This window comes from Ambystoma mexicanum, chromosome 1p (genome assembly GCF_040938575.1).
Source record: "Ambystoma mexicanum isolate Mex_15411 chromosome 1p, UKY_AmexF1_1, whole genome shotgun sequence".
In the NCBI taxonomy this organism is placed as follows: Eukaryota; Metazoa; Chordata; class Amphibia; order Caudata; family Ambystomatidae; genus Ambystoma; species Ambystoma mexicanum.
This window is the reverse complement of record NC_090921.1, coordinates 37,764,832-37,773,918: the sequence shown is the minus strand read 5'-3', so window position 1 is coordinate 37,773,918 and position 9,087 is coordinate 37,764,832. Positions and strand designations below refer to the sequence as shown.

At 49.8% G+C, this 9,087-nt stretch overlaps 1 pseudogene; it reads left to right on the top strand.

The window, feature by feature from the left end:
* Positions 1 to 323: 323 nt before the first annotated feature.
* Positions 324 to 1,748, top strand: LOC138582066 (zinc finger protein 420-like; annotated as a pseudogene).
* Positions 1,749 to 9,087: the final 7,339 nt, after the last annotated feature.

Here is a 9,087-nt window from a genome sequence, read left to right as displayed (position 1 = left end):
GTTAGAACTGGTGGGAACGCCACCTTCTGCCTGCAGAACTCGAGATCGGGCGGTCCGGAATTAACAGTGGCAGCGGGTTTAGCGCCACTGTTATTTCCGGACCGCCCGACCCGTAATGAGGTCTAACATTTTTATTTTTATATTGTACTTTAAATGACATATACACTCTACTCCAGTTTCAATCAGATTTTTTCAGGGTACTCTGTGTGTTTGAGGGGCGCAGGAAGTCTCATATATACTCTTGGTTAATTAAAGTTTAGGCTGTGTGGTGAAATAAAATATGACCTCAATTCTTTTTTCTTTCATTAGACCATGCAGCCATTATGAAAAGCAAGAAGATGCTAAGAAACACTGCAGCATGGGGTGTACAAACGAAGAAGCTCAGTCCCTTTGAAAATCAACCAGGCCAATCCACTGAAATGGACAACCAGTCAACACGCTCGGAAGTTTGCCAAAGGCCTGGCGCCAGCATCGACTACGGGGAAAGCATCATTGAACCGCCAAGCTTCCTTAGGCATCAAACTAATCACATTAAAGGGAGACCGTATAAATGCACATACTGCAAAAAGAGCTTCACCCAGCACGCCCTACTCATGGTACATCGGAGAATCCACAAGTTCGGGAAGACATTTGCCCACAACGAGAGTGGGAAGTGCAGTCCATTCTTAAACAAAATATTTAATATGGGGCAGAAGCTCATGAAGGGTGCAGACTGCGAGAAAGACTTCACCCAGACCATGAATTTGCACCAGCGTCAGATATTTCATACTGGAGAGAATCCCTTTGAGTGTACAGAATGTGGTAAGCACTTCAGGCATGCGTCTATCCTGAGAAGACATCAAATCTGCCACATGGTGACGAGGCCGTACCAGTGCACAGAGTGTGATAAAAGCTTCACTCGCATAACAAGCTTGGGCAATCATCAGATGATTCATACTGGCGAGAAGCCCGAGTGCCCAGAATGTGACAAGCACTTTAGTGTGGCGTCGATCATGAGAAGACATCGGCTATCCCACATGGTGAAGAGGCCGTACCAGTGCACAGAGTGTGATAAAAGTCTCACTCGCAGAACAAGCGTGGGCCATCATCAGATGATTCATACTGGCGAGAAGCCCCACGAGTGCCCAGAATGTGGCAAGCACTTTAGTGTGGCGTCGATCATGAGAAGACATCGGCTATCCCACATGGTGAAGAGGCCGTACCAGTGCACAGAGTGTGATAAAAGCTTCACTCGCAGAACAAGCTTGGGCCATCATCAGATGATTCATACTGGCCAGAAGCCCCACGAGTGCCCAGAATGTGGCAAGCACTTTAGTGTGGCGTCGATCATGAGAAGACATCGGCTATCCCACATGGTGAAGAGGCCGTACCAGTGCACAGAGTGTGATAAAAGCTTCACTCGCAGAACAAGCTTGGGCCATCATCAGATGATTCATACTGGAATACTGGAGAGAAGCCCTACAAGTGCCTAGAATGTGGCAAACCTTTCAGTCAAAAGTCATATCTGATAGTACATCAAAGGTCCCACACTGGCGAGAGGCCATACCAGTGCCCAGTCGACTCTTTACACACATCAGCAGTTCCACACTGGTGAAAAAACATATCAGTGTACAGAGTGTGAAAAAAGCTTCCATCGTTCTTCAGGTCTCAAAAGTCACCAGATGGTCCACACTGGAGAGAAGCCCTTCAACTGCTCCGAATGTGGGAAATACATGCGCGCTCACTTCAGAAGAAAAAGTTACCATTAGCCTGGGCGGCAGAACCACTTCACAAATCGCCATGCATTTGAATAGGCATCAGTATCTGAAATGAGGCAAGCGCTTGAAGACGCTTGAAACAAGCAGCAAGTGGCATCCCACATGCAGGCATGACCGTGGCAGTGTGCAAAGAGTCCAGGTATGTGCAGCTTTTGGACGATCTATTCTGGGAAGAATCCTTGCCCGTACCTGGTGCGTGGTAAGCATTTTAGCCACATGGCCTAGTGGCCATGTTGGCGACTTTAGGTGCGTGAGATCTGGACACACTTGACCCCAGTGTGTGATCCTGGAACTAGATGTGCAGGTCCTGTATGCCAGATAACAGCAATGCCTATAAATGGGTTAAATGCCAGTATGAGACGCTGGATTAAAGCGGCGTGCTTGTATTTGATTAACATTTGCGTTTGTTCACACTGAACACAGCCTTGAATTTGTTCAAGGCCAGTGGTCCATCATATGAGATCCCTCATGGATCACGCCAGTGGTCCATCATATGAGATCCCTCATGGGTCACGCCAGTGGTCCATCATATCAGACCCCTCATGGATCACGCCAGTGGTCCATCATATCCGATCCCTCATGGATCACGCCAGTGGTCCATCATATCAGATCCCTCATGGATAAAGCCAGTGGTCCATCATATCAGACCCCTCATGGATCACACCAGTGGTCCATCATATCAGACCCCACATGGATCACGCCAGTGGTCCATCATATCAGACGCCTCCATCGAGAACGCCAGTGGTCCATCATATCAGACCCCTCATGGATCACACCAGTGGTCCATCATATCAGATCCCTCATGGATCACGCCAGTGGTCCATCATATCAGGCCCCTCATGGATCACGCCAGTGGCCCATCATATCAGATCCCTCATGGATAAAGCCAGTGGTCCATCATATCAGATCCCTCATGGATCACGCCAGTGGTCCATCATATCAGATCCCTCATGGATAAAGCCAGAGGTCCATCAATCAGACCCCTCATGGATCATGCCAGTGGTCCATCATATCAGATCCCTCATGGATCATGCCAGTGGTCCATCAAATGAGATCCCTCATGGATCACGCCAGTGGTCCATCATATCAGATCCCTCATGGATAAGGCCAGTGGTCCATCATATCAGACCCCTCCATGGAGAACGCAGTGGTCCATCATATCAGACCCCTCATGGATCACCCCAGTGGTCCATCATATCAGACCCCTCATGGAGAACACTAGTGGTCCTTCATATCAGACCCCTCATGGATCATGCCAGTGGTCCATCATATCAGACCCCTCATGGAGAACGCCAGTGGTCCATCATATCAGACCCCTCATGGATCACACCAGTGGTCCATCATATCAGATCCCTCATGGATAAGGCCAGTGGTCCATCATATGAGATCCCTCATGGATCACGCCAGTGGTCCATCATATGAGATCCCTCATGGGTCACGCCAGTGGTCCATCATATGAGACCCCTCATGGATCACGCCAGTGGTCCATCATATCCGATCCCTTATGGATCACGCCAGTGGTCCATTATATCAGACCCCTCATGGATAAGGCCAGTGGTCCATCATATCAGATCTCTCATGGATAAGGCCAGTGGTCCATCATATGAGATCCCTCATGGATCACGCCAGTGGTCCATCATATCAGACCCCTCATGGATCATGCCAGTGGTCCATCATATCAGACGCTCATGGATCACACCAGTGGTCCATCATATCAGATCCCTCATGGATCACGCCAGTGGTCCATCATATCAGACCCCTCATGAATCATGCCAGTGGTCCATCATATCAGATCCCTCATGGATAAAGCCAGTGGTCCATCATATCAGATCCCTCATGGATCACGCCAGTGGTCCATCATATCAGATCCCTCATGGATAAAGCCAGAGGTCCATCATTCAGACCCCTCATGGATCACGCCAGTGGTCCATCATATCAGATCCCTCAAGGATCATGCCAGTGGTCCATCAAATGAGATCCCTCATGGATCACACCAGTGGTCCATCATATCAGATCCCTCATGGATAAGGCCAATGGTCCATCATATCAGACCCCTCTATGGAGAACGCAGTGGTCCATCATATCAGACCCCTCATGGATCATGCCAGTGGTCCATCATATCAGACCCCTCATGGAGAACGCCAGTGGTCCATCATATCAGACCCCTCATGGATCACGCTAGTGGTCCATCATATCCGATCCCTCATGGATCACGCCAGTGGTCCATTATATCAGACCCCTCATGAATAAGGCCAGTGGTCCATCATATCAGATCCCTCATGAATAAGGCCAGTGGTCCAGCATATCAGATCCCTCATGGATAAGGCCAGTGATCCATCATATCAGACCCCTAATGGATCACGCCAGTGGTCCATCATATCAGACCCCTCATGGATCCCGCCAGTGGTCCATTATATCAGACCCCTCATGGATAAGGCCAGTGGTCCATCATATCAGATCTCTCATGGATAAGGCCAGTGGTCCATCATATGAGATCCCTCATGGATCACGCCAGTGGTCCATCATATCAGACCCCTCATGGATCACGCCAGTGGTCCATCATATCAGACGCTCATGGATCACACCAGTGGTCCATCATATCAGATCCCTCATGGATCAGGCCAGTGGTCCATCATATCAGACCCCTCATGAATCATGCCAGTGGTCCATCATATCAGATCCCTCATGGATAAAGCCAGTGGTCCATCATATCAGATCCCTCATGGATCACGCCAGTGGTCCATCATATCAGATCCCTCATGGATAAAGCCAGTGGTCCATCATATCAGACCCCTCATGGAGAACGCCAGTGGTCCATCATATCAGACCCCTCATGGATCATGCCAGTGGTCCATCATATCAGACCCCTCATGGAGAACGCCAGTGGTCCATCATATCAGACCCCTCATGGATCACACCAGTGGTCCATCATATCAGATCCCTCATGGATAAGGCCAGTGGTCCATCATATGAGATCCCTCATGGATCACGCCAGTGGTCCATCATATCAGACCCCTCATGGATCACGCTAGTGGTCCATCATATCCGATCCCTCATGGATCACGCCAGTGGTCCATTATATCAGACCCCTCATGAATAAGGCCAGTGGTCCATCATATCAGATCCCTCATGAATAAGGCCAGTGGTCCATCATATCAGATCCCTCATGGATAAGGCCAGTGATCCATCATATCAGACCCCTAATGGATCACGCCAGTGGTCCATCATATCAGACCCCTCATGGATCACACCAGTGGTCCATCATATCCGATCCCTCATGGATCACGCCAGTGGTCCATCATATCAGACCCCTCATGGATCACACCAGTGGTCCATCATATCAGACCACTCCATGGAGAACGCCAGTGGTCCATCATATCAGACCCCTCATGGATCGCGCCAGTGGTCCATCATATCAGATCCCTCATGGATAAGGCCAGTGGTCCATCATATCAGACCCCTCATGGATCATGCCAGTGGTCCATCATATCAGACCCCTCCATGGTGAACGCCAGTGTTCCATCATATCAGACCCCTCATGGATCACGCCAGTGGTCCATCATATCAGATCCCTCATGGAGAAGGCCAGTGGTCCATCATATGAGATCCCTCATGGATCACGCCAGTGATCCATCATATCAGACCCCTCATGGATCATGCCAGTGGTCCATCATATCAGGTCCCTCATGGATCACGCCAGTGGTCCATCATATCCGATCCCTCATGGATCACACCAGTGGTCCATCATATCTTATCCCTCATGGATCAAACCAGTGGTCCATCATATTAGATCCCTTATGGATCACGCCAGTGGTCCATCATATCAGACCCCTCATGGATAAGGCCAGTGGGCCATCATATGAGATCCCTCATGGATCATGCCAGTGGTCCATCATATCAGATCCCTCATTGATAAGGCCAGTGGTCCATCATATGAGATCCCTCGTGGATCATGCCAGTGGTCCATCATATCAGACCCCTCATGGATCACGCCAGTGGTCCATCATATCAGACCCCTCATGGATCACACCAGTGGTCCATCATATCAGATCCATCATGGATCACGCCAGTGGTCCATCATATCAGACCCCTTATGGATCACGCCACTGGTCCATCATATCAGACCCCTCATGGATAAGGCCAGTGGTCTATCATATGAGATCCCTCATGGATCACACCAGTGGTCCATCATATCAGATCCCTCATGGATCATGCCAGTGGTCCATCATATCAGACCCCTCCATGGAGAACGCCAGTGGTCCATCATATCAGACCCCTCATGGATCACACCAGTGGTCCATCATATCAGATCCCTCATGGATAAAGCCAGTGGTCCATCATATCAGATCCCTCATGGATCACGCCAGTGGTCCATCATATCAGATCCCTCATGGATAAAGCCAGAGGTCCATCATTCAGACCCCTCATGGATCACGCCAGTGGTCCATCATATCAGATCCCTCATGGATAAAGCCAGAGGTCCATCATTCAGACCCCTCATGGATCACGCCAGTGGTCCATCATATCAGATCCCTCAAGGATCATGCCAGTGGTCCATCAAATGAGATCCCTCATGGATCACACCAGTGGTCCATCATATCAGATCCCTCATGGATAAGGCCAATGGTCCATCATATCAGACCCCTCTATGGAGAACGCAGTGGTCCATCATATCAGACCCCTCATGGATCACCCCAGTGGTCCATCATATCAGACCCCTCATGGAGAACGCCAGTGGTCCATCATATCAGACCCCTCATGGATCATGCCAGTGGTCCATCATATCAGACCCCTCATGGAGAACGCCAGTGGTCCATCATATCAGACCCCTCATGGATCACGCTAGTGGTCCATCATATCCGATCCCTCATGGATCACGCCAGTGGTCCATTATATCAGACCCCTCATGAATAAGGCCAGTGGTCCATCATATCAGATCCCTCATGAATAAGGCCAGTGGTCCATCATATCAGATCCCTCATGGATAAGGCCAGTGATCCATCATATCAGACCCCTAATGGATCACGCCAGTGGTCCATCATATCAGACCCCTCATGGATCACGCCAGTGGTCCATTATATCAGACCCCTCATGGATAAGGCCAGTGGTCCATCATATAAGATCTCTCATGGATAAGGCCAGTGGTCCATCATATGAGATCCCTCATGGATCACGCCAGTGGTCCATCATATCAGACCCCTCATGGATCACGCCAGTGGTCCATCATATCAGACGCTCATGGATCACACCAGTGGTCCATCATATCAGATCCCTCATGGATCACGCCAGTGGTCCATCATATCAGACCCCTCATGAATCATGCCAGTGGTCCATCATATCAGATCCCTCATGGATAAAGCCAGTGGTCCATCATATCAGATCCCTCATGGATCACGCCAGTGGTCCATCATATCAGATCCCTCATGGATAAAGCCAGAGGTCCATCATTCAGACCCCTCATGGATCACGCCAGTGGTCCATCATATCAGATCCCTCAAGGATCATGCCAGTGGTCCATCAAATGAGATCCCTCATGGATCACACCAGTGGTCCATCATATCAGATCCCTCATGGATAAGGCCAATGGTCCATCATATCAGACCCCTCTATGGAGAACGCAGTGGTCCATCATATCAGACCCCTCATGGATCACCCCAGTGGTCCATCATATCAGACCCCTCATGGAGAACGCCAGTGGTCCATCATATCAGACCCCTCATGGATCATGCCAGTGGTCCATCATATCAGACCCCTCATGGAGAACGCCAGTGGTCCATCATATCAGACCCCTCATGGATCACACCAGTGGTCCATCATATCAGATCCCTCATGGATAAGGCCAGTGGTCCATCATATGAGATCCCTCATGGATCACGCCAGTGGTCCATCATATCAGACCCCTCATGGATCACGCTAGTGGTCCATCATATCCGATCCCTCATGGATCACGCCAGTGGTCCATTATATCAGACCCCTCATGAATAAGGCCAGTGGTCCATCATATCAGATCCCTCATGAATAAGGCCAGTGGTCCATCATATCAGATCCCTCATGGATAAGGCCAGTGATCCATCATATCAGACCCCTAATGGATCACGCCCGTGGTCCATCATATCAGACCCCTCATGGATCACACCAGTGGTCCATCATATCCGATCCCTCATGGATCACGCCAGTGGTCCATCATATCAGACCCCTCATGGATCACACCAGTGGTCCATCATATCAGACCACTCCATGGAGAACGCCAGTGGTCCATCATATCAGACCCCTCATGGATCGCGCCAGTGGTCCATCATATCAGATCCCTCATGGATAAGGCCAGTGGTCCATCATATCAGACCCCTCATGGATCATGCCAGTGGTCCATCATATCAGACCCCTCCATGGTGAACGCCAGTGGTCCATCATATCAGACCCCTCATGGATCACGCCAGTGGTCCATCATATCAGATCCTTCATGGATAAGGCCAGTGGTCCATCATATGAGATCCCTCATGGATCACGCCAGTGATCCATCATATCAGACCCCTCATGGATCATGCCAGTGGTCCATCATATCAGGTCCCTCATGGATCACGCCAGTGGTCCATCATATCCGATCCCTCATGGATCACACCAGTGGTCCATCATATCTTATCCCTCATGGATCAAACCAGTGGTCCATCATTTTAGATCCCTTATGGATCACGCCAGTGGTCCATCATATCAGACCCCTCATGGATAAGGCCAGTGGGCCATCATATGAGATCCCTCATGGATCATGCCAGTGGTCCATCATATCAGATCCCTCATTGATAAGGCCAGTGGTCCATCATATGAGATCCCTCGTGGATCATGCCAGTGGTCCATCATATCAGACCCCTCATGGATCACGCCAGTGGTCCATCATATCAGACCCCTCATGGATCACACCAGTGGTCCATCATATCAGATCCATCATGGATCACGCCAGTGGTCCATCATATCAGACCCCTTATGGATCACGCCACTGGTCCATCATATCAGACCCCTCATGGATAAGGCCAGTGGTCTATCATATGAGATCCCTCATGGATCACACCAGTGGTCCATCATATCAGATCCCTCATGGATCATGCCAGTGGTCCATCATATCAGACCCCTCCATGGAGAACGCCAGTGGTCCATCATATCAGACCCCTCATGGATCACACCAGTGGTCCATCATATCAGATCCCTCATGGATAAAGCCAGTGGTCCATCATATCAGATCCCTCATGGATCACGCCAGTGGTCCATCATATCAGATCCCTCATGGATAAAGCCAGAGGTCCATCATTCAGACCCCTCATGGATCACGCCAGTGGTC